Source organism: Mandrillus leucophaeus, unplaced genomic scaffold (genome assembly GCF_000951045.1).
Source record: "Mandrillus leucophaeus isolate KB7577 unplaced genomic scaffold, Mleu.le_1.0 Scaffold77, whole genome shotgun sequence".
Taxonomy (NCBI): domain Eukaryota; kingdom Metazoa; phylum Chordata; class Mammalia; order Primates; family Cercopithecidae; genus Mandrillus; species Mandrillus leucophaeus.
The window spans coordinates 5,668,271-5,693,671 of NW_012108363.1; the positions used below are offsets into that span (position 1 = coordinate 5,668,271).

Sequence of the window (25,401 nt, forward strand, 5' to 3'; positions counted from 1 at the left end):
ATTCTCCTGCCTCAGCCTCCCAAGTAGCTGGGACTACAGGTGCCCACCACCAAGCCTGGCTAATTTTTTTGTATTTTTAGTAAAGACGGGGTTTCGCTGTATTAGCCATGATGGTCTCGATCTCCTGGTCGTGATCCACCCACCTCAGCCTCTGAAAGTACTAGGATTACAGGCGTGAACCACCGCTCCCAGCCCTTCTTTTCTTCATTTTAAAAAAAATTTGTTAGTACCTGATTTTTATTTTTACTTTAGCATTGTGTGTTGATCCCATTATAAAGATCAGTTGGTCAGGTGGTCTTTGGGAGTGATTTTTCTTTTGAGGTGATCTAGACCAAGCTTCTCTCTAGCTTTTCTCAGTTTTAAGCTGACTTTGGGGCACTCTGCCTTCAAGCCCAGCAGTTAAGTCCAACGTACGGCAGGGCCTCTCGTCCATCTCGGCTGAGAACACCCATGTCAGCAAACACCAGCTCCTCAACACCATCATCAAGGGTACCTTTGCCTATCAAAGCTGGCCCGGCACATCCTTACTGGGAAATATGTAGCCATGAGGATCATTGACCAGATTCAACAGAATTCCTCTAGCTTCCAGAGCCGATCCCGCGAAGTAAAAAGCATGAAGGCTTAGAATCATCCCATCACGGTGAAATTATTTGCAGGGATTGAGACTGAGAACAAGATTCCTTGTCACAGACTACACCACTGGAGAAGAGTCCTCCTGCCTCATGGAAGTATGAAAGAAAAAGAGTCAAACCGTGACCCAAAGAGTTCAAGAAACCAGTGACTAACAGAAATTCTTGAGTTTTCAGGATCACAGATAAGAAATAACTTGCCAAATTGCTGAAATTCCTTCTGCTTACGAGATTTAAAAATTGACCGAAATTGGTTGGAACCAATATGGCCAAATGGAATCTGTGGAAAACAAGGTTTCTTACCTCACAGTCTGGATCTCCACCAGATGTTTCATACTAACTCCTCCCAAATTTGCACATGCGACCCATGAGGAAGCATGAAGAGATGCCTGCATATGCTGGAGGACTTCCCAGACCTCCCCTTTCCTTCCACCAACCACCTGCTAATCTCAGAATTCACCCCCAAACCTTTTCTAATAATATTGCCTTAAAGCCAGCACAGGGAGACAGATTTGAGCTGGACTCCTGTCTCCTTATTGGTCAACCTGCAACAAAAAGCTTTGCTTTTCCCCAGAACCTGGAGTCATTGTATTGGCTGGCAGCACATTGGGCAGTGAGCCCCTTTTGCTCGGTAACAAGACGACCAAGTCAAATTCTGCCAGATAGGATCTGCTGTGCATTACTGTCACCAGAAGCTTGTTGTTCATAGAGACTCAAAAGCAGATGGTTGGGTATGGTGGCTGACACCTGTAATCCCAGCACTTTGGGAGGCTGAGACAGGCAGTCCACCTAAGGTCAGGAGATGCACAAGAAGGAGAAGAGACCAGCCTAGCCAACATGGTGAAATCCTGTCTCTACTAAAAATGCAAAAATTAGCTGGGCGTGGTGGCATGCACCTGTAATACCAGCTACTCGGGAGGCTGAGGCAGGAGAATTCCTTCAACCCAGGGAGCGGAGGTTGCAGTGAGCCAAGATCACGCCACTGCACTCCAGCCTGGGAGACAAGAGCAAAAATCTGTCTCAAACAAATATACAGGCCAGGCACGGTGGCTCATGCCTTTAATCCCAGCACTTTGGGAGGCCAAGATGGGTGGATCACCTGAGGTCGGGAGTTGGAGACCAGCCTGACCAACATGGAGAAACCCTATCTCTACTAAAAATACAAAATTAGCCGGGCATGGTGGAGGATGCCTGTAATCCCAGCTACTCGGGAGACTGAGGCAGGAGAATCACTTGAACCTGGAAGGCAGAGGATGTAGTGAGCCGAGATTGCACCATTGCACTCCAGCCTGGGCAACAAGAGTGAAACGCCGTCTCAAAAAATATATATATCTATATATATACACACACACACACACGTATATATATACACATAATATGTGGCAGAAAACCTGCCCTTGGATGCTGACATGAACATCAAGATTGCAGACTTTGGCATCGGCAACAAATTCACCTTTGTCAACAAGGTGGTTGTCTTCCTTCCAGTTATCCCTTTTGCTCCCCTGGAACTCTTCGTGGTCAAAAGTATGACGGACCCACCATGGATTTCGGGAGTCAGTTTCTATACACTGGTCAATGGATCCCTGCCTTTGATGGACAGAACTTCAAGGAGCTGCAGGATGAAGTACAGAGTGGAATGTATCACATTCACTTCTACTTGTTCATGGAAGGTGAAAACCTGCTTAAGAAATTTCTCATTCTCAATTCCAGCAAGAGAGACTCGTTGGAGCAAATAATCAATGCTCCATGGATGAATGTATTCCATATCCCTCAAAAAGATGAACTAAACCCTATGTGGAGCCATTTTATGACTACAAGGACCTTCCCCCTCACGTGGCAACAGACAGAGTTGATGGTGTCCGTAGGTTCCACACATGAAGAGATTTAAGACTTGCCTTGGGAGTCTCCAGAGCTACTGCCGCCGCCACCCGAGCCAGAGTGGGCTGGGCCGCCAAGGCAAGATGGTGGACTACAGCATGTGGGACCACATAGAGGTGTCTAATGATGAAGACGAGACGCACCCCAACATTGACACGGCCAGCCTCTTCCACTGGCGGCACCAGGCCCGGGGGCAGCGCATGGAGCAGTTCCTGAAAGAGAAGGAGGAACTGGACAGGGGCTGCCACGAGTGCAAGCGTAAGGTGGCCGAGCGCCAGAGGAAGCTGAAGGAGCTGGAGGTGGCCGAGGGTGGCAAGGCAGAGCTGGGGCGGCTGCAGGCCAAGGCGCAGCAGCTGCGCAAGGAGGATCCGGGCTGGGAGCAGAAGCTGGAGGAGATGCACAAGAAGGAGAAGAACATGCCCTGGAACGTGGACACGCTCAGAAAAGACGGTTTCAGCAAGAGCATGGTCAACACCAAGCCCGAGAAGGTGGAGGAGGACTCAGAGGAGGTGAGGGAGCAGAAACACAAGACCTTCGTAGAAAAGTACGAGAAACAGACCAAGCACTTCGGCATGCTCGTCACTGGGATGACAGCCAAGAGTACCTGTCAGACAACGTCCACCTGGTGTGCGAGGAGACAGCCAATTACTTGGTCATCTGATGCATTGATCTAGAGGTGGAGGAGAAATGTGCACTCATGGAGCAGGTAGTCCCCAAGACAATCGTCATGCAGTTTATCCTGGAGCTGGCCAAGAGCCTGAAGGTGGACCCCCGGGCCTGCTTCCGGCAGTTCTTCACTAAGACTAAGACAGCCGATCGCCAGTACATGGAGGGCTTCCACGACGAACTGGAAGCCTTCAAGGAGCATGTGCGGGTCCGTGCCAAGCTGCATATCGAGAAGGCCATGAAGGAGTACGAGGAGGAGGAGCGCGAGAAGCGGCTCGGCCCTGGCGGCCTGGACCCCGTCGAGGTCTACGAGTCCCTCCCCTCCCCGAGGAACTCCAGAAGTGCTTTGATGTGAAAGACGTGCAGATGCTGCAAGACGCCATCAGCAAGATGGACCCTACCGACACGAAGTACCACTTGCAGCGCTGCTTTGACTCCGCCTCTGAGTCCCCAACTCTAAGGCCATCGAGGCCAAGGTGGGAATGGAGGCGGGTCCCGGGGAACCGCTGCTGGAAACTGTTTCCAAGACGGGTGATAAGAAGGATGTCGGCGTGTGACCCGTCCCAGCCGCCACCGCCACCTGCTTGCAGGCCCCTACGCGCTCCTTTTCAGAAAACAGATAGACGCCATCTCGCCCGCTCCTGGCTTCCTCCACTAGCCTTGGCCCAGCTGGGGGACCCGCCCAGTCCTCCCTGGCCTCTCCACTGCCCCCACTCTCCAGCGCCCACTCAAGTCTCTGCTTTGAATCAAGGGGCTTCACTGCCTGCAGCCCCTCATCAGCATTATGCCAAAGGCCCGGGGGTCCGGGGAGGAACAGAGGTCGCCAGGCTGGTCCACCAGGTAGTAGGGCAGGGTCCCCAACCAAGGGACTGGCTCTGGTCACTGGGCTCTGCTTTCACTGTCGTCTGCTTTCTGTGTCTTCTATTTGGCAAACAGCGATTGTGTTCCAATAAAGGATTTCAGATGCTCGAGAAAAAAAAAAAAAAAAGACTTGCAATGGGCCAGAGGTACAACAAGGCGATGCCTTTCGATCTGCTCTTGGGCTACAAGAGGTCCAAGCTGGAGTCTGTACCATCCCTTTGCATCCCCAGCCTTTGGCAGATCTGACCAACAGCAGCACACTTTCCCATGCCACAAGGTACAGCGCAGGGTCTCTGCCAGCTCCAAGCTTGAGTCTCAGGGAGCCTACCACTCCCACTTTTAACTGCTGTATTAGTGTGCAAGCGCTGCCATAATACCACAAACTGGAAGCTTAAACAGCAATTATTTTCTCATCGTTCTAGAGGCTGGCAGTCCAAGATCAAGGTGCCAACAGGGTTAGGTTCTTCTGAGGCCACCCTCCTTGTCTTGCAGAGTTTTCTCACTGTGTCCTCACATGGTCTTTTTTCTGTGCCCATGCATCCCTGGTGTCTCTTTCTCTTTTTATAAGGAAGCCAGTCCTGTTTGATTGGGACCCCATCCTTATGCCCTTATTTAAACTTTAAAGGCCTGGCTGGGCGCAGTGCCTCATGCCTGTAATCCCAGCACTTTGGGAGGCCAAGGCAGGTGGATCACCTGAGGCCAGGAGTTCAAGACTAGCTTGGCCAACATGGTGAAACTCCATCTCTACTAAAAATACAGAAATTAGCTGGGGGTGGTGGCTATAATTCCAACTACAAGGGGGGCTAAGTCAGGAGGATCACTTGAACCTGGGAGGCAGAGTAAGCCGAGATCATGCCACTGCACTCCAGCCTGGGCAACAGAGTGAGACTCTGTCTCAAAAAAAACTTTACAGGCCTTAATTTTAAATCACCTCTTCAAAGGCCTTATCTCCAGATACAGTCACACTGGGGATTAGGGCTGTGACATATGAATGTTGGGGACATGGGGGTCACAATTCAGTCCTTAAAAATTGCTGCACTAAGAACATTCAGAGGACCAAGGCGGATCCTCAAGAGGTTCTGGAGATGGGGCAGAAGCCAAGGGCACAGCCAATGTGCCTGCCAGTCCCCCATGCAGCCTGGAGCCCGCTCCACAAACAGCAAGTTCTCCTTCAAGTTTATACAGAGGCATCTTTGTTTCAGGTTTGCCAAAAGGAACCCAAAAAACTGAGTGGAGATGTTCAAACCTGAAGAGGCCGAGCCACACTTGCTACACTTTATATATAGTATGAAGATCTCAGGCTCCATGGAGCCCAATGAGATGATGTGGGAATTTGGCAAGGTGCTCAACACAAACAGCTCTCAGGGCAAGCTGAATAAGAAATGGCGCTGCTGTGCATACATGGTGTGCCAGGCCAGCAGGGCTTTGTGCAGCGGAAGGTGGAGGTGTGCAAACTCCCACCGCAGTCTCTCAGAGTTCAGTGGAAACGCATGAGTGGCACCTCCCTGGCCTTCAAAAGTATTGCCTCCAAACTCATGACAAAGATCCTCTCTACAAAACTCTACTCAGGCTCCCCTGAACTCTTTTTCACCTAGGCCTGACTTTTGGACTCCCGTGTCCATCTCTACATTGTCCAGTTTTAGCAAGAATCCTGCTAAGTTGGTTTAGACAGAAATCCCCCATCCTGCATGTCTAATCACCCCTGAGATATATATATATATATATATTTTTTTTTTTTTTTTTTTTGAGAGAGAGAGAGAGTGTGTCTCAATCTGTCACCCAGGCTGGAGTGCAGTGGCGTGATCTTGGCTCACTACAAGCTCTGCCTCCTGGGTTTACACCATTCTCCTGCCTCAGCCTCCCGAGCAACTGGGACTACAGGTGCCCGCCACCACGCCCGGCTAATTTTTTTTATTTTTAGTAAAGATGGGGTTTCGCCATTTTAGCTAGGATGGTGTTGATCTCCTGACCTCATGATTTGCCTGCCTCGGCCTCCCAAAGTGCTGGGATTGCAGGCGTGAGCCACCGCACCCAGCCTAATCACCCCTGATATCTAACCTGTTTTCTCATCCTCCACTATCCCCCAGGTAATGTCTGATCACCTGGTCTGTCTGCAGCAAGGAGCCTGGTTAGGTCAGTACAGTCAGAATCTCCCTTATCACTGATGTTTTCCCTTAGTAATTTTCCATCCACTGACTGCCCCCTGTCCCCGTTCCTTGGCTATAAATTCCCACTTCCCCCTGCTGTATTTGGAATTCAACCCAATTCTATCCTGAAGGCTTTTTTTCCCTATTGCAATACTGAACAAAATCTGTTTTTACCACTTTAACTACTGCCAAGCTCTGGTTTTCTTAAACAACGAAGGAGATTAAAGTTTAAAAAGCTGTCAGGAGCCACCTAGGAGACAAGAGGAAGAGCAAACTGGCCACCAGGCACTCAGCTCCACTCCAAGCTGCAGAGATTAAACTGGACTGTTTCTGGGGCACTTCTCCTGTCCCATGCCCTGCATCTTTTTTTCTTCCATATTTGTAGGTGAGGGAAAATGGTTCTGTAAAATAAAGATTAAAATAAAAAAAAGAAAACTCTTCTCTTCCCTCCTTCCTGTTTCCTTTCCCTGTTCCTTCTGCTTCCTCTCCCCTTCATGGGCTTCTGACCTATGCTACAAGACTTTGATTACATACAGGGAGAATTGGGCAAATAATTGAATACATCTAAGATAATGGGAACCAGGTTTCTCACTGGAGGGAGTTACAAATATGGAAAAGAGGAGGACAAAAATAAATCTGATGTTGAATTGGAATTGGAGATATTGGTGTGGACTTGTGGTTTTTAATATAAAGAGAAATAAATATATATGTGTGTATGTGTCCATTCTATCCACTAAGATGGCCTCGGAGCATGACATACCGGTACCAGTGAGTACTCCTAGTGCCCAGATCTTGGTTCCTACATACCATTCCCCACTAAAGAAAATCAAGGCTCTTTGGAGAAATGGCAGACTCCAGGGCTAGGTAGGGAAATACAAGATAAACTTGAAACATTTTTTGTTCCAGAAAGAAAGGAAGGGCTCAAAGAATGATGAGAACATACCACGAAGACACAGAAGTATCTATAATTAATCTAGAGCAAACATTATTCTAAATAGGGAAATGCTAAAATCTTTCCTTTTAAAATCAGGAATGGGACAAGATCCCACTAATACCACTACTATTCACATTGTGAGGGTCTGAGCCAATATAGATATAAGAAAGAAATTGAAGTTTTAGGAATTGGAAGAAAAAATAAATCCATACTAAATTGTATATTAAATGATTGTTTAAAAAGAAAACTCGATAGAATAGACAAACTATGAGAATTAAAGTTTAGCAAGAAGCCTGGTTATAGGATTCTTTTCACATTTTTAATTTTTTTATTCAGGTAAAATAAACATATATAATTTACCATTTTTACCATCTTTAAGTGTGCAGTTCAGGAGTAATAAATTCATTTATATTCTTTTTTCCCTTTCATCCCTCCCCACCCTACCTCCCCTTCTCCGCCTCTAGTAACCACCAATCTACTCTCTATCTTTATGGGATGCACTTTTTTAGCTCCTGCATATGAATCTCTCCGTGCTTGGCTTATTTCACTCAATATAATGCCCTTCAGTTTCATCCATGTTGCTGCAAATAACAAGACTTAATTCTTTTTATGGCTGAATAATATTCCATTGTGTACATATACCACATTCTCTTTATCCATTTATTCACTGGTGGCCACTTTGGTTGATTCCACAGTTTGGCTATTGTCAATAGTGCTGCAATAAACATGGGAGTGCAAATATCTCCTTGATATACTGATTTCCTTCCTTTTGGATGTATATCCAGTAGTGGAATTGCTGGATCATATGGAAGTTCTACTTTTCATTTTCTGAGGAGCCTCCATTCTATTGTAGAATCAATATTTTTATGTTGTATTTCCATATACCAGAAACAAACAATTATAAAGTATAATTTTTTTTAAATCCGTTTACAATAGTTAAGAAAATACTTTTTTCTACATAGAAAAAAGAACTAAAGATATGTCAGAACTACAGAGGAAAGTATAAAACTTTATTAGGATATTAAAATCTAAATAGAAGGAGAAATATACTATGTCCATGGGTAGAAAGACTAAATTGTAGAGATATGCATTCTCTCCAAATTCATCTACAGATTCAACACAATACTTCAACAGGGTTTTACATGGAAGTTGATAAAATGATTCCAAAATATACATGGAAGAGGAAAGGACAAAGAATAACTAGGATCCTCCAAAGAAAAGCAGGGCAGAGGACTTGCCACACAAGCTATCAGGAATTATACTAAACCTACACTAATTATGACTTTATTAACTATTATAAACCTATTGTAATTAGCAATTCAGTATTATAAGCCTATAGTAATTACCTATAGTAATACTTTATAATTATTATAAACCTATAGAAATATAATCATATTGGTGCAAGGTCGGATAAATTGACAAAAGGGATGAATGGAGTGGAATGGAAGGGAATGAAATGGAATGGAGAGCTTCAAAACAAACCCGCACATTTCATAATGTTGATGCACAACAGAGGTGGCATGTCACATCACTGGGGAAAGGAATAACTTCAAGAAATGAAGCACCTTTTAAAAATGTAATCCATTTGGAAAGGGAGAAATTAGATTCCTGCCTCACACTACATCCAAAAATCAACTTCAGATGTAATAAAGACATAAATGTCAAAACAAGACTTTTAAATAAAAAATATAAGGAAAGTTTTGGCTGGGCAGAGCGGCTCACAACTGTAATCCTAGCAATTTGGGAGGCCAGGGTGGGAGGATCGCTTGAACTCAGACTCCGTCTCAAAAAAAAAAAGAACTCCTATACAACAATTACAAAAGCACAAACAATTCTCTGTAGGGATAACCACACTTTTTCTTAAAGGGACAGATAGCAAATATTTTTGTATTTGAAGTCCATACAACCTCTCTTGCAACTACTCAATCATTGTTCAAAAGTAGTGAAAGAAAATGCATAACAGATCAACCACGTTTCAGTGAAACTTTATTTACAAAAACAGAGAGCCAGTCCAATGGCCTTAGCTTCCCAACTCTTCTAGCAGACTAAGAATTTGAGTTGAAAATTTGTTTAATTAGAATTTAAATCAATTTGCTTTGTTATATAATAAAATATTGCAAAACCCAGTGGCTTAAAGCAACAAACATATTATGTCTATTATGTCCCTCTCTCTCTCTCTCTTTTTTTCTTTCTTTCTTTCTTTTTTTTTTTTTTTTTTTTTGATGGAGTTTCGCTCTTGTTATCCAGGCTAGAGTGCAGTGGCAGGATCTCAATTCACTGCAACCTCTGCCTCCCAGGCTCAAGAGATTCTCCTGCCTCAGCCTCCCAAGTAGCTGGGATTATAAGCATGCACCACCATACCTGGTTAATTTTTGTATTTTTAGTAGAGATGGGATTTCACCATGTTGGCCAGCCTGGTCTGGAACTCCTGACCTACAGTGATCCTCCCACCTGAGCCCCCCAAAGCACTGGGATTACAAGCGTGAGACACCGTGCCTGCAAAGTCTCTTGATTCTATGGGTCTGCTGGGCAGTTTTTCTGGTCTGGGTCAGCTTGGCAAATCTGTGCTGTCAGTTGGAAGCTTGACTAGGACTGGAAAGTGTAGGGTGGCTTCACTCCCATTAATGTTCCTTTGACCAAAGCAGGTCATATGTCCAAGCCCAGATTCAAGATTCAAGAAGTAGATAAACTAAACTTCATCGTTTGTTTGTTTGTTTTTTGTTTGTTTGTTTGTTTGTTTTGTTTTTGGAAACAGAGCCTTGCTCTGTTTCCCAGGCTGGAGTGCAATGGTACAATCTCAGCTCACTGCAACCTCCGCCTCCCAGGTTCAAACGATTCTCATACCTCAGCCTCCCAAGTAGCTGGTACTAGAGGCATGCATCACTCCATCCGTTTAATTTCTCTGTTTTTAGTGGAGTTTCACCACATTGGCCAAGCTGGTCTGGAACTCCTGGCCTCAAGTGGTTCGCCTGCCTCAGCCTCCCACAGTGCTGGGATTACAGTTGTGGGCCACCTTCATCTCTTGATCCTCCCGCCTCAGCCTCCCAAAGCACTTGATAGAAGGAAGAGCAAAGTCAGGAGGCAAAAGGGAGTGTAATCCAAGATGGGAGGCATTTGTAGCCATTTTACAATTGAATTGTAAACCTTTAAGCAACCATGATATGAATTCATAGTCTAGGCAATAATCAGTGGCTATACATGTATAACTGAAAATCACTAACTTATGCTAACCTCTGTGGCTTGGCTCCTAAAGGAAAACTTTCCATCAATAACAAGTTTATAGGCCAGAGGCGGTGGCTCATGCCTGTAATGCCAACACTTTGGGAGATGGAGGCAAGAAGACTGCTTGAGCTCAGGAGTTCAAGACCAGTCTGGGCAACATAGTGAGACCTTGTCTCTACTAAAAATCAAAAAAAAAAAAAAAAGCAGTTCTTAGAACAGTCCCCTATTTTATTTTTCACAGAACTCTCTTGTCCAAATGCATCAACTAAGACACTTCTATAAGCATAGTATTTATATTAATGACTCCCAAGAGAATAAGCATTCCTTGTCCCCTGGTCCTACCCAGAGAGATTTTTCTAGAATTGGGGTAGGGGAGGGGAAGGTAAGGAATATCATTTGTGAATACTTATTCAGATAAACCACAAAATTTTATAGTTAGTCAATGAAAAACATATAACTATGTCTTTTAATACAAATTATAGAAAGCATGACATTTATAAAATGGAGACAAGGTTTTTAAAAATTAAGAGACGAGTGCAGTGGTGCATGCCTGTCACCCCAACACTTTGGGAGGCTGAGGCAGGAGGATTGCTTGAGCCCATGAGCTCAAGGCCGCAGTGAGCTAGGGTCATGCCACTGTCCTGCAGCCTGAGTGACAGAGCAAGACCCTGTCTCTTTAAAAAAAAATAAAAATAAAATATATACACACACACACACACACACACACACACACACACACACATACATACATAGAGGGAGGGAGAGAGAAACACCAACCAGATAGTGGAGAGTTTCCTGTTTGCAGGTATACCCTGAGTTTGGTAGAAGTCATTTCTCTCCAAAAGAGACCCTGTAGGCCACAGTCACAGAGCAAGCATCCCTGAGAAAGCCACAGAAATACTATTATCCTGGCTGAATCCATTCCCTGACTGGCTGGCACTTGGCAATCTGACAAGTGTTTTACATTCAAAAGGTCAAGCTCTGAGTGAATCTGCCCGGAGACTCTAGTGAAGAGTGCCTTGCCACTCACGCCTGGATGCCCAGGCCTGGCGCCGGTCCCCTGTCCCTGCCATTCTGACAGCTGTGGACGAAGGACCCAGGTTCCCAGCTTGGGCTGTCAGCACACGCAGGGCAGCCCTTTTGTTGAAGGTCAAAGTCTAATTCTCACTCCAGGGAGCCTTCTCTCTGGCTCTCTTTCTTCCAGCATGTCCATCTTAATAATTGCTTATATTTTTCTGCTACTTTATAGTCTTCAAGACATTTTCCCCTTCACAATCTCATTTGATCCTCTCAAACAGAAGGAGGGTGTCAGAACAATCACGAGTCTTCGTTTTGTAAAAAGAAAGACTAGGCAATTGAGTTCTGGGAGAAAAGTGTAGGGACAGAAAGATGTGATATTTTTCCTCCCCCATCCTAAGGGTCACGACTGACACTCCTATAACAAAGACAGGTTAACAGGAGATATACATAACAAATTTATTTCATCAAAGTTTTATGTGACACAGGAGCCTTTAGAATGAACACCCAAAGATACAGGGAAAGTTGTCTGGTTTGTTTTTGGTTTTGTTTTTTTCGAGACGGAGTTTTGCTCTTGTTGCCCAGGCTGGAGTGCAGTGGCACAACCTCAGCCCATCGCAACCTCCATCTCCCAGGTTCAAGAATTCTCCTGCCTCAGCCTCCTGAGTAGCTGGGATTACAGGGGCCCACCACCACGCCCAGCTAATTTTTGTATTTTTAGTAGAGACAGGGTTTCCCCATGTTGGCCAGACTGGTCTCAAACTCTTGACCTCAGGTGATCCGCCCACCTTGGCCTCCCAAAGTGCTCGAATTACAGGTGTGAGCCACCGCACCTGGCCAGCTGTCCATTTTTATGCTTAGATTGGATGAAACATAGATAGCCATGTAGAAATATGATTGAACTAAAAGAGTATGACCCAATGCTAATAGACTGCATAGGGAAACCCAACAAGGCCTATGCAGATTCTTCTTGCCCTCTGTGTTGTAACATTTCTTCCTCCTAGGTATGGATGAGGCAGGACCCCTCTGGAATGACAGTCTTCTGACCTAATATTGCACAAGGATAAGCCAGAGAATTTCTTTATGGCCAGCTCCTAGCCAGAATGGTAAAGAAAGGTTACAGTAATTATTCTAGTTTTTATGGCTGGCTTTGGAAAGGAGAAGTTCTAGTTTCTATGACCCACCCTGGGGAAGAGGAATTCTGACTTGCTTCAAGACAGAATGAATGGTAAGAGACAGCAAGGCAGGAAATCTAAAAGACCTTGGTTCTGAGGTTGCTTCTGAGGCCTTCTGACATCCTTTAATTTATTGTTTCTCGACCTTTTGGCTAAGATCAAGTGTAGTAGCTGTTCTTATCAGTTTAATATTTGATATGTCCTCTATCCAAGGGCAATATATTAAATGGATTTTTGGATCAGGGAGATAGAATAGGAGCTTGCTCCATCCACTCCACACATTGATTGGTATTGCAGTACCTCCAGGAATGATGCACCCCTCCAGGAGATTTTTATTTTCAATCCTTTAATTTTAAAGTGCTCAGCATGCCAAAGTGCCATACTTTGAAGTATCACTTTCTGAGCCCCAGCAGAAGTATAACATAGTGGTTAAAAACAAAGGCTCCAGAGTTAGCCTTCTGCCCATTACTCACCAGGTAATCTTGGCACACTAATCTCTCTGACTCAGGTTTCCTATGTAGACACTAGACATGATAATTTCCTTATATCCTAAGTCTTTTTGCAAGAACAAAGTATGAAAATATAAGTCAAATGTCTGCCATATAACAATAGCACAATAAATCACCAGTATTGTTTTTATTATTTGTATTGCTTTCATTGTTATCACATAGCTAGTGATCCAACACTAGCTATGTGATAACGCTAGCCATGTGGCAAAGTGGAGACACACATCCATGACCTGAAAGTCATACTACCTACCTTCAACTTTCAGTAAAGAGAGTGGGAACTCTGGCTGTCCTGCTCTCACAAATGAGAAGCAAGCTATCCCATGAGGTGTGGTCTAGGGTTCCCCATTAGACTGTTGTTGTTCTTCTTCTTCTTCTTCCTCCTCCTCCTCCTCCTTCTCATCCTCTTCCTCCTCCTCCTCCCCCTCTACTTCTCCTTATTCTTCCTTCTTCCTTCTTCTTCCTTCTTTCCTCTTCTTTTCTTCTTCTTCCTTTAGAGACAGGGTCACACTCTGTTGCCCAGGCTGGAGTGCAGTGGCACAACCACAGTTCACTGCAGCCTTGAACTCCCAGGCTCAAGCAATCTTCTTCCTCTGCCTCCACATACCTGGGACTGCAGGCTTGCGCCGCTACACCCAGCCAGACCCATCTTCTTAAAAGAAAACTTTTTCCTTACAGCTTGCTAGAACTTCAGAAAAGAACCCCAGGGTCCAAAACTCTTTTAGGTATGGGCAAAACACAAGTTTTACCCAAAACTGGGTTTGTCTTTAGAATCCTGTTAGCCTTTCCTTCCACAACCTAGTAGTCTAATCAGGAAAGTCAGTATTCCCAAATAAATCAACTCCATTGATGATCAAAGTTCTTCTTATAGCCAGGAGTTTCAAATCCTTTTCTCACTAATTTTTCATCAAATTTGCTCAAAAATCACCAACTTTTAACTACTCCAGTTCTTTTTCCTCCTTCATCCCTGGATAATTACCAATGGATATGTCAGTGAGCAGCAAATGGAAGAAGAAGGTGGAATACTAAGAGTCCATGTGACCCAGTAATCTGGTTACAAATCCATGAATAATTAATTCACAGTTAACTTTGCCCACGTGAAAGAAAATGAGAGATATATAGTTACAGCATGCAAAAACAAACAAATGAAGAAAAGAATTAAATTTCAAGTACAATCATAACTATATAAGAAAAAAAAAGCAAATGAGAGAAAAAATGAAAATGAGAGAGCCAGGATCCCAGAAAATACATTAAACCATGACTGTGAAAGACAAAGAGAATATGAGTCAAAATAATAGTAATATAGAAATCCACCTTACTACACTGTGTATAGCCAAAGAACAGTAAATAATGAATCTCCCACTACCATTAAATTAACTTCAAATTGCTTTTGTTTGTAATTCACATATGCCTGAATCAAATCTGATGGTGGAGGTCTTTTTCTTTTTTTTTTTTTTTTTTGGAGACGGAGTCTCGCTCTGTTGCCCAGGCTGGAGTGCAGTGGCCGGATCTCAGCTCACTGCAAGCTCCGCCTCCCGGGTTTACGCCATTCTCCTGCCTCAGAGCCTCCCGAGTAGCTGGGACTACAGGCACCCGCCACCTCGCCCGGCTAGTTTTTTTGTATTTTTTAGTAGAGACGGGGTTTCACCGTGTTAGCCAGGATGGTCTCGATCTCCTGACCTCGTGATCCGCCCGTCTCGGCCTCCCAAAGTGCTGGGATTACAGGCTTGAGCCACCGGACCCGGCCACAAGGTCTTTTTCTTAATGCTATTTACATGCCACAGAAATATTGCAACCAGAATGAAAGATTATTGATCGTTTCCAATAGCTTCCTCTAAAGTATACACCAAACCTCATGGAAGGTATATGTGAGAGTCATTTGAATTTCAAATGCATTTACAAGGGTCAGCGCTATCACAGTATGTAGCAAATGAATCCGTAATGAGGAGGTATTCCAGACCGATTGTTTCCAAATTATGCTTTTAGATTATCTTCATTTCTCTTTTGAAAATATGTCCTATTATTTATAGCATGGAATGAGAAACTCTTGACCTTTCTGACACCAAATTATATCTCTGGTTTTTACGATTGCTCACTCTCATGCTTTTACACACCAGCCTAGCCACAACAGACTTATACCCTTATTGTTTCTAGTAAACAACTGTTTACTAGAAAATTTACTAAAGATATTGTTCCTAGAAGCCTTCAAACCTCAGCTCAAATATCACCTGCCCTGCAAAACCTTTGCCAGCACTCCCAGGTGGAGTAGAAATCCCTGCTCAGCACTCTCATCACCCTATGTGCATGTGTCCATTCTACATGTGACTTCAGCAAGCATCTTCTCTTCCAGCACCTAAACTCACCAGGTTAAGATAGAACCACGGTGCGACCAGGCACGGTGGCTCACACCTGTAATCCCAGCACTTTGGGAGGCCGAGGCGAGTGGATCACCTGAGGTTAGGAGTTCAAGACCAGCCTGACCACCATGGGGAAACCCCGTCTCTACTAAAAATACAAAAAATTAGCCAGGCGTGGTGGCCCATACCTGTAATCTCAGCTATCCAGGAGGCTGAGGTAGGAAAATTACCTGAATCCGGGAGGCGGAGGTTGCAGTGAGCCGAGATCGTATCGTTGCACTCCAGTCTGGGCAAGAAGAGCAAAACTCCATCTCGGAAAGAAAACAAAAGATATAGCCACAGTGCTTGTATATATGGATTGTACTAGTAGTTAAGTAACAGAGACCTATGGGAGCTAACTTAAATTCAAAGACAGAAAGGGAGACATATTATTACAAGCCTACATGGGAATCTCAAGGAATCCAAGCCAAGCTTCAGGAAAAGACTGATAAAAAACATGGAAAGCCATCTGGAATCTAAATCACACTCCCATCTTCTTTCTTTCTTTTTTTCTTTTTAGAGACAGAGTTTCACTCTGTCACCCAAGATAGAGTGCAGTGGCGCCATCTCGGTTCACTGCAACTTCCACTTCCCAGGTTCTAGCAATTCTCCTGCCTCAGCTTCCTGAGTAGCTGGGATTACAGGAGCACTTCGCCACATCCAGCTAATTTTTTTGTATTTTAGTAGAGACGGGGTTTCGCCATGTTGCCCAATTTGGTCTCAAACTCCTGAGCTCAGGCAATCCACCCGCCTTGGCCTCCCAAAGTGCTAGGATTACAGGTGTGAGCCACTATGCCTGGCCACACTCCCATCTTCTATAACCAATCTTCTTAACATCTGTTTTACTCTTTAAACTATAGACAACACAACAAAAGGAACAGGGTGGTGGTGAAGAGATTGAGTTTCACCACAATTTTTGCACCTACATAGGGCAAGTCCAGTGATGCAAAAAGATCAATCTCTTGTTGTCTCCCCTTCAGTCCCAAGTCCAAACTCCAGGGAGAAAATGGAATTGCCCAGCTTGAGTTGAGTGTCCACAGTGATCCCATTTGCTATGTTCAGGTGTCCAGGGATATGTGGTTCAAACACAATTAGTGGGGAACACTGGGAAGGGGAGCAGAAAAGAAGGGAGAATCATCATGACTTAAGCAGACAGACCAAAAGGTGACTCCAACATAAGTATTTTGTTGGAAGAAAAGGAAGGAGGGAAGGAAGGGAGGGAAGGAAAGAAGGAGGGTGAGAAGGGAGGGATGAATCAAAATACATTTTAGAGGCATTTCTCATGGTGATCAGTCAAACCAGAAAGAACTTAGTGTCTTACTGGGGATGTTCATGAAATCCGGTGGCAGTGACATCATCGAATATATATGCATATGATGAAATGCCTCTGCTTGTAGGTAGCCACTGATATGGACTCTTACCTTGGGAACATGTAACCTAATCAATCGCTTGAATTTGCAGTTTAGGAAAAATAAAAAATATGTGAAGAACCCAAAACCCCAAATCTATACTGTCAGTGGCATCTTCTCCAAACAATCCAGAATGCTGTAGCCTTCATGCTTAGTAGGCATCAAAACCTACTGGGAGGTAGAAGAAAAACCCATTTCTACTCACTGAAGTAAACGTGTGCTCACAGCAAACAATTAGCAGCCATTTGGGCACCAGACTGTCAATAAGACTAAAGCCTCGGTATGGCCAAAGTTTCCCAAAGTATGGTCCACACTGGAATCTCAGCCAAGAAATCTGCATATGTAACAAGCTCTTGGGATTTTTTTTTTTTTTTAGAGGCAGGCTCTCGCTGTGTTGCCCAGACTGGAGTGCAGTGGTATGCTCAGGGTTCACTGCAGCCTCAACCTCCTGGGTTCAAGTAATCCTCCTACCTCAGCCACCTGAGTAGCTGGGACTACAGGTGTGCGCCACAACACCCAGCCAATTTTTGTATTTTTTTGTAGGGACGGGATTTTGCCATGTTGCCCAAGCTGGTCGTGAACTCGTGAGCTCAAGTGATCCTCCCGCCTTGGCCTCCCAAAGTGCTGGAGTTACAGGAGTGAGCCACCAAGCCCAACCTGGGAAGCTTCTTATGCACAGCACCGCTGTGTAGCAGTGTGGTAAGTGGCCTCTAAATTGACTGCCAATGATCCCCAAGCTATACTCTTTTGCAGCTGCCTCCCATGTTATACTTGGTTTGATCTGATTCCTCCCACATTATACTTGGTTTGATTTGTATTACCAATAGCATATAGCAGAAGTGATAATACATCACTTCCAAGACTAGGTTATAAAAATATTTTGGCTTTCATCTTAAGGGCTTTGTCTCTCTTTCTCCCTCTCTTTGTCTCTCTCTCTTTGTCTCTCTCCCTCTCTTTCTCTCTTCTTAGATAACCATTCCCACTGGGGAAAGCCACGTCATGAATAGCCCTATGGAGAAAACCACGTGGCAAGCAGCTGAAGCTCCTGCCAACAGCCTCATGAGTGAGATTAGAAGCGGATACTCCAGCTCCTTCAGAAACTGCGGCACTGGCTGACAGCTTGACTGCAACATCCTAAGAGACTCTGAAATCAGAACCGCTCAGCTAACCATTCCCAGATTCCTGACCCTCAGAAAGCACGTGAGATCATAAATGTTCATTGTTTTATTGTTTTAACTGGCTACATGTGGGGGTAATTTATTACACAGCAATAGATAAATAATACAGGTAGCTAGTCTCCTAAGACGGCCCCTTCCTGTCCTTACATACTGTTCCTCACTTCAAGAGACGGAGCTTATTTTTCCCTTCTTTACATTTGAGCTGGCCCCGTGGCTGGCTGAACAATAGAATGCAGCCGAAGTGATATTCTGGGACTTTTGAGCCCAGCTTTTAAGAGAACTGGCAGCTAGCTACCTCTTGGAACCCAGACACATGCTGTGAGCAACCAAAGCCACATGGAGAGGGTATGGAGAGGAGAACAGAAGTGCCTGTTTGGCAGCTCCAGCTGAGCTCCCAGCCAGCAGCCAGCACTGACTGCTTGCCTTGTGAGTGAGCCCTCTTGAATGTCCCACCCAGTTGAGCCCCCCAGGTGACTGCAGTCCCCACCAACACCATGTGAAGCAGAACTGCCCAGACAATCCAAAGAACTGTGAAAAACAAATGGTTGTTATTTAAAGTCACTAAATGTCGGGGGGGTAGTTTTTAGGTAGCAATAGATAATCAAGACATATTGTCTTAAACTGATGAATTTGTTCTCTAATGATTAGATTCCCAGCACCCATCTATAAGTGGAGTATAGACGTCTGTTCAAGGGACTTTTCCTGGCAAAGAAGTCATGCCTTGTAAGATTGTCTTGTACCCTGCATTTCCTTCATATTCACCAGGATGCTGGGTATCGCTAAAGGCCTACTAAGGCCTTTTGACATTGGTTCCTGCAATTTCTTTTCTGCTTCTAATAACAGCACAAAGAACTAACATTTACTGAGCTCTACTAGGTCCCTGGCACTGTCCTCATTTACCTCTATTAATTTATTAATTTATTGACTGGGCACCGTGGCTCATGCCTATAATCCCAGCACTTTGGGAGGCCGAGCCAGACGGATCCTTTGAGGTCAGGAGTTCGAGACCAACCTGGCCAATATGGTCAAACCCCGTCTCTACTAAAAATAAGAAAAAACAAATTAGCCAGGTGTGGTGGTGGGCACCTGTAATCCCAGCTACTGGGGAGGCTGAGGCAGGAGAATCACTTGAACCCAGGAAGTGGAGGTTGCAGAGAACCAAGATTGAGCCATTGCACTCCAGCCTAGGTGACAGAGTGAGATTCCACCTCAAGAAAAAAAAAAAAAATAGCAACACTAAGAACTAGGTCTTCTTGTTACCTCCATTCTCCATATGGGGAAACTGGGGCCTACAGAGGTAAAGAATTTGACCAAGCTCACACAGAGCTCATAGGCAATCAAGCCAGCAGTAGGGCCGGGCGCGGTGGCTCAAGCCTGTAATCCCAGCACTTTGGGAGGCCGAGACGGGCAGATCACGCGGTCAGGAGTTCAAGACCAGCCTGGCCAATATGGTGAAACCTGTCTCTACTAAAAATACAAAAATTAGCTGGGCGTGGTGGTGCACACCTGTAGTCCCAGCTACTCAGGAGGCTGAGGCAGAAGAATTGCTTGAACCCAGGAGGTGGAGGTTGCAGTGAGCCGAGATCGTGCCCTTGCACTCCAGCATGGGCGACAGAGTGAGACTCTGTCTCAAAAAAAAAAAAAAAAAAAAGAAAGATAAAACAGCCAGCAGTGCTTGGGAATCAGTCAGTCCAGCTCCACATCCATGCTTCACTACTGCTCCACACTACACTCAATCACAGGAGGTAGGATGCTCTCACTACCTCCATTTTAGGGACAGGAACCTGAAGCTTACGGACAGTGAGTCCCCAGCACAGAGTTCATACAGTTAATAAAGAGAAGACCTAGAAGGAAACTTCCCCTTTCACCTATGCTCTTAAACACAACCCTAGGCCGGGCGCGGTGGCTCACACCTGTAATCCCAGCACTTTGGGAGGCCGAGGCGGGCGGATCACAAGGTCAGGAGATCGAGACCATCCTGGCTAACATGGTGAAACCCCGCCTCTACTAAAAATACAAAAAAATTAGCCAGGCGTGGTGGTGGACGCCTGTAGTCCCAGCTACTCAGGAGGCTGAGGCAGGAGAATGGCGTGAACCCGGGAGGCAGAGCTTGCAGTAAGCTGAGATCGCACCACTGCATTCCAGCCTGGGCGACAGAGCGAGACTCCCTCTCAAAAAAAAACAAAAAAAAAACAAAAAAAAACCCACAACCCTATTTTGCATCCCCACCTTTGCAGAACATGCAGATTGTAGAGGGGGTCTGGTCCAGTCATGTAATCTCCACTCTGTTACGTCCTACCGTCCAGGCTCTTCTAGGCTGAACCTTAGGAACAGTATTTTAAGGAGGAGATAGGTCAAGGAATCGCACACCTATGGTGTCAACTTGGCAGCTCCTGAAATTGCTTTTGGTTTTGTTTGCTTTTATTTTTTTGAGACAGGGTCTCACTCTGTCACCCGGGCTAGAGTGCAGTGGTACAATCACAGCTCACTGTAGCTTCAACCTCTTGAGCTCAAGCAATTCTCCTGCCTCAGCCTCCCGAGTAGCTGGGACCACAGGTGCAACCACCACAACTTGCTAATTTTTCATTTTTAATAGAGGCTGGGTCATATCATGTTGCCCAGGCTGGTCTCAAACTTCTGGGCTCAAGTGATCCTCTCACCTCAGCCTCCCAAATTGTTGGGATTACAGGCATGAGCCACCACTCCAGCCTAGCTCCTGAATCTTCTCTGCCTCCATTTTGGAGGCGATCATCAGAATTTAGAAACAATATCTTGATTTCTTTACAAACAGCTGGCCCAGGCCAGGTGCAGTGGCCCATGCCACTGTAATCCCAGCACTTTGGGAGGATGAGGTATGCAGATCACAAGGTCAGGAGTTAGAGACCAGCCTAGCCAACATGGTGAAACCCCATTGTCACCCCATTGTCCGTGTGAAGAGACTACCAAACAGGCTTTGTGTGAGCAATAAGGCTGTTTATTTTACCTGGGTGCAGGTGGGCTGAGTCCGAAAAAAGAGTCAGCAAAGGGAGATGGGGTGGGGCCATTTTATAGGATTTGGGTAGATAGTGGAAAATTACAAAGGGGGTTGTTCTCTGGCGGGCAGGGGCAGAGGTCACAAGGTGCTCAGTGGGGGAGCTTCTGAACCAGGAGAAGGAATTTCAAAAGGTAATGTCATCGGTTAATACAGGAACCGGTCATTTTCACTTCTTTTGTGATTCTTCAGTTACTTCAGGCCATCTGCAGGTATATGTGCAGGTCACAGGGGATATGATGGCTTAGCTTGGGCTCAGAGGCCTGACACCAATCTCTACTAAAAATACAAAAATTAGCCTGGTGTGATGGTGTGCGCCTGTAATCCCAACTACTCGGGAGGCTGAGGCAGGATAATTGCTTGAAACCAGGAGGTGGAGGTTATAGTGAGCCGAGACCACACCACTGCACTGCAGCCTGGGAGACAGCCAGACTCTGTCTCAAAAAATAAATAAATAAACAAACTGCTGGCCCATTTTCAGGGACTCAAGAAACTAACCATATTTAGAAGTTCAAAAGAAAAAAAAGTCAGCAAATTCACAGATCTGCAAGAGAGCACTATTTCCTGTTTAACTCCTCCCATCCTGAAACAAATGAAAAGAAAACCCATTTGCTCTCTCCTCATTTTTCTGTGAACATTTTCCATCAAGAAAATTGAGTATTTTTCACATCCGTGCTTTACTGACAGTGAAGAAGAAAAAGAAAGCAAACTTTCCCATACATAATCTCACTTGATTCTCAAGAGGGTTTTTTTTGTTTTGTTTTGTTTTGGTTTTTTTTTGGTGACAAAGTCTCGCTCTGTCACCCAGGCTGGAGTGCAGTGGCATGATCTCAGCTCACTGTAACCTCTGCCTCCCAGGTTCAAGCGATCCTCATGCCTTAGCCTCCCAAGTAGCTGGGATTACAGACATGCACCACTACACCCGGCTAATTTTTGTATTTTTAGTAGAGACGGGTTCACCGTGTTGGCAAGGCTGGTCTCAGACTCCTGGTCTCAGGTGATCTACCCACTTTAGCCTCCCAAAGCGCTAGGATTACAGGTATAAGCCACCACGCCCAGGCCTCTAATCAGTTTCTTTTAACAGCAAAAGGTATTTTACATATGTAGCATGAAGATTTATTGAGAATTTACAGTAGCAGGAAACTCTCCCAATATTTTTGTGCCTATTTCTTCTTGTCTATCAGGAAGGAATTAATGATATTTGCCCCATCCTGATGTTACCAGGGATCTTTGCTCCCAGAGCTCCCAAGATGGTGGCAAGCCTCGTGTTCTCTGACCTGGGGTTCTTGACCTCACGGATTCCAAGGAATGGAATCTTGGGCCATGCGCTGAGTGTTATAGCTCTATTAGAAGCCGTGGGACACGGAAGAGAACCGTGGAACCCAGTGACTAGTGTTCAGCTCGATTAGGACGAACCCAGGCACTTGGCCATGCAGGAACAATGGCAAGCCTTTACCCCATCAGGAGCAGCAATGGGCGCCTCTCTGGATCAGAAGCACAGAGGACACCCTGCCGGATCCGGAGGGATGGAAGTCAGCCGCGGGTTTGGGACAGCGGCAAAGAGCAGTGGAAGATGGCGAGCAAAAACTCATGAGCCGTAACAAACACGGAACAGAAGAGTGCAGTTGCAAGATTATTTTAATAAAGTGAAATCGAGTGAAAACAGAGCTCCCATACAAAGGGAGGGGACCCGAAGGGGGTTGCCGTTGCCAGCTCGAACGCCTAGGTTTATATCCCGATCATCCTCCCTGCCGCTGTGCTCTCAGGCAACAGATGATTGGCTATTTCTTTACCTTCTGTTGTTGCCTAATTAGCATTTTAGTGAGCTCTCCTTACTATCTGATTAGTTGGGTGTGAGCTAAGTCGCCAGCCCCGTGTTTAAAGGTGGGAGCGGTCACCTTCCCAGCTAGACTCAGGGATTCTTAGTCAGCCTAAGAAATCCAGTTAGTCCTGTCTCTCACCGAGGGGCATTTGTTCCAGGGTCAAAAAAGAAAGCTGACGGCAGTGGGGCCAAGAGAACGCCCTGATTACATCCCCAAATCGGACTTGGCATCCTGAAGGACTTGCCCAGGAGTCAGGCTTTTAGTGGAGATACGTCCTTTCTAAATAGGGCCATATTCAGCTGGCTGCTCAGAGGGGTTTGGGCAAAACATTCTAGGAACAACTACTTTGCAACTAGCTATGTTGTTCCAGAGTGGGGAGGACTGGCTGGGTGGTGCTTTGGTGCTTTGAGGGTAACCTGAGGTAAGATTCCTCAGGCTTCGGGTGGAGAGTTGGTGCCTCCTCACCCAGGGGAAGTGGCTGAGGCCTGAGTCCCAAGGGCTGTGGCCTCAGAAGCCTTAGCAACAATCCCATAGTAGAGCTGGACACCATAGTGACGATCTCGCCTTGAGTGCCAGAAACCTTCGCCATTTTCCTGGACTGTGTAAGCCGTTGATAAGCCTCCAATGAGTGGAGGAACACCAGGGCTCTTGTCTTACCTTGAATTATATAAAACAACATGGACACACGTGGAATGGTTTTAAGGAGTGGAGAGTTTAATGGACAAGAAGGGGCAAGAAGGAAGGGAGAAGGAAAAAGCTCCCCTGTATAGAGACAGAGGGAGTGGGATTCCAAAGCCGAGAGAGGGAAGCCCACCTGCCACAGATATACAGAGGCTGGACGAGGCGGTGTTTTATTTGCACAGGGCTCAGGGGATTGGTTTGACTAGCCATGTCATTCACGTAGCCCGAGAAAAAGCTGGCCCTTCCACCCTAGCCTTTTAATATGCAAATTAAGGGCGCCATGATGTTCTACACACGTGGGGATATGTGGGGGCGGTCATGTTGCCAGCTACATGTGGGGCAAGGACAAGAAGAGGGGGAAGTCACCACGTTTGAGTGGACCCAGTTTCTACTGGCCTGTATTTACATATCAAAGGTTGCCTGCCTGGCTTTAAGAGCCAGGGCTTTAGAAGAAAATTTCCAGAGATGTTTAAAACACGAAAACTTCCCAAGGACCCCCTTTTCCTCTCTATCTGCCTTAAATAATGTCATAATAACTCCTACAATACCATGAGATCTCAAACCAAACTAGGAAATGAGAGGGAACCCCTGCCTCCCTGGCTCATGGGAACACACAAATGACTGCATCTACCTTGTCAACCTTGGCAAGTGAAGCCTGAGCCAGATTTACTATTTTTAAAATAGCGTAAAAACATGACATTGCTCGTGCCCCTCCAACGTAAAACAATCATACCTTTTGCAGTACACATTTCCCACCACAGAAAAGAAAAAAAAAAAAAAATCACAAACAATTTTACTTAAATCTCAGTTTCTTAGATATTAACATTTTCTCCTCTTTCCTCCTGTTTTTTCTCTGACATCTTTCCTATTGCATAATATTACACTTCAGGCAGGTCAGCTCTTATTTCTTTCACACACTTGCTTGTTTGATTTACCCTCTCTGCTCTTCCAGAAAGTCATTGCTTCCAATGCACAGATTTTTCCTCCCTCAGGTCCGCGTTTGCAGAATGCCTGCTAGCCTCTGAGCACTGGTCAGCAAACCAAAACCTACAGGCCCAATTCTGCCCAGAGCCTGTGTTTGTAAATAAAGTTACAATGGAATATATAGCCTCACTCATTCAATCAGGTATAAACCAAAAATAAAATTCTAAGCCCCTCAACTGACTGACGGATGCTCCACCCTCTGCCAAGAGCATTCCAAAGTAAACCTGGAAATCCAGTTTGGGCCATGACGGAAGTGGAGGATGGAATATGCCTCATTATGCTCTTCTCCCTTTGGAATTCAGGGAACACCGACCAGCATTAACATTAAAACAGAGATTTGGAGACAGACAGAACAGACTCTTTGTAGTAATAAGATACCAAATTCCAACCTGACTCTAGTATAGCATCACATGACAGGTAGCAGGCCCTGAAAGAAACTGAAGTATTTTGCCCTGAAATATATTTCTTAGGCATATTTTGAAATGGCCCTGTAAAGCTTGTCTCTTGTGGGAAAATCAGCATTCTATAGAGAATCCCCTTCCCTTTCCAGGTCTTTTCCCTGATTCAGAAGAGAATTAACTAGGAGCCTGGCACCTTTTTAGGTCTGATAAGAGCCCTAAAGCTGGCTTCCTACCTGGAGGCTTCATCTGCATGATAAAACCTCAATCGCCACAACTCCTTACCTTAACCCATCCTTTCTATTGATTCTAGGTCTTTAGATAATAATTCTTTCACCAATTGCCAATTAAAAAATCTTTGAGGCCAGCATGGTGGCTCACCCCTGTAATCCCAGCACTTTGGGAGGCCCAAGCAGGCAGATCACCTGAGGTCAGCAGTCTCTACTAACAGTACAAAAATTAGCCA

At 45.3% G+C, this 25,401-nt stretch overlaps 1 pseudogene; it reads left to right on the forward strand.

Moving 5' to 3' along the window:
- The first annotated feature begins 2,554 nt into the window (after positions 1-2,554).
- Positions 2,555-3,730, forward strand: LOC105529549 (annotated as a pseudogene).
- The last annotated feature ends 21,671 nt before the right edge of the window (positions 3,731-25,401 follow it).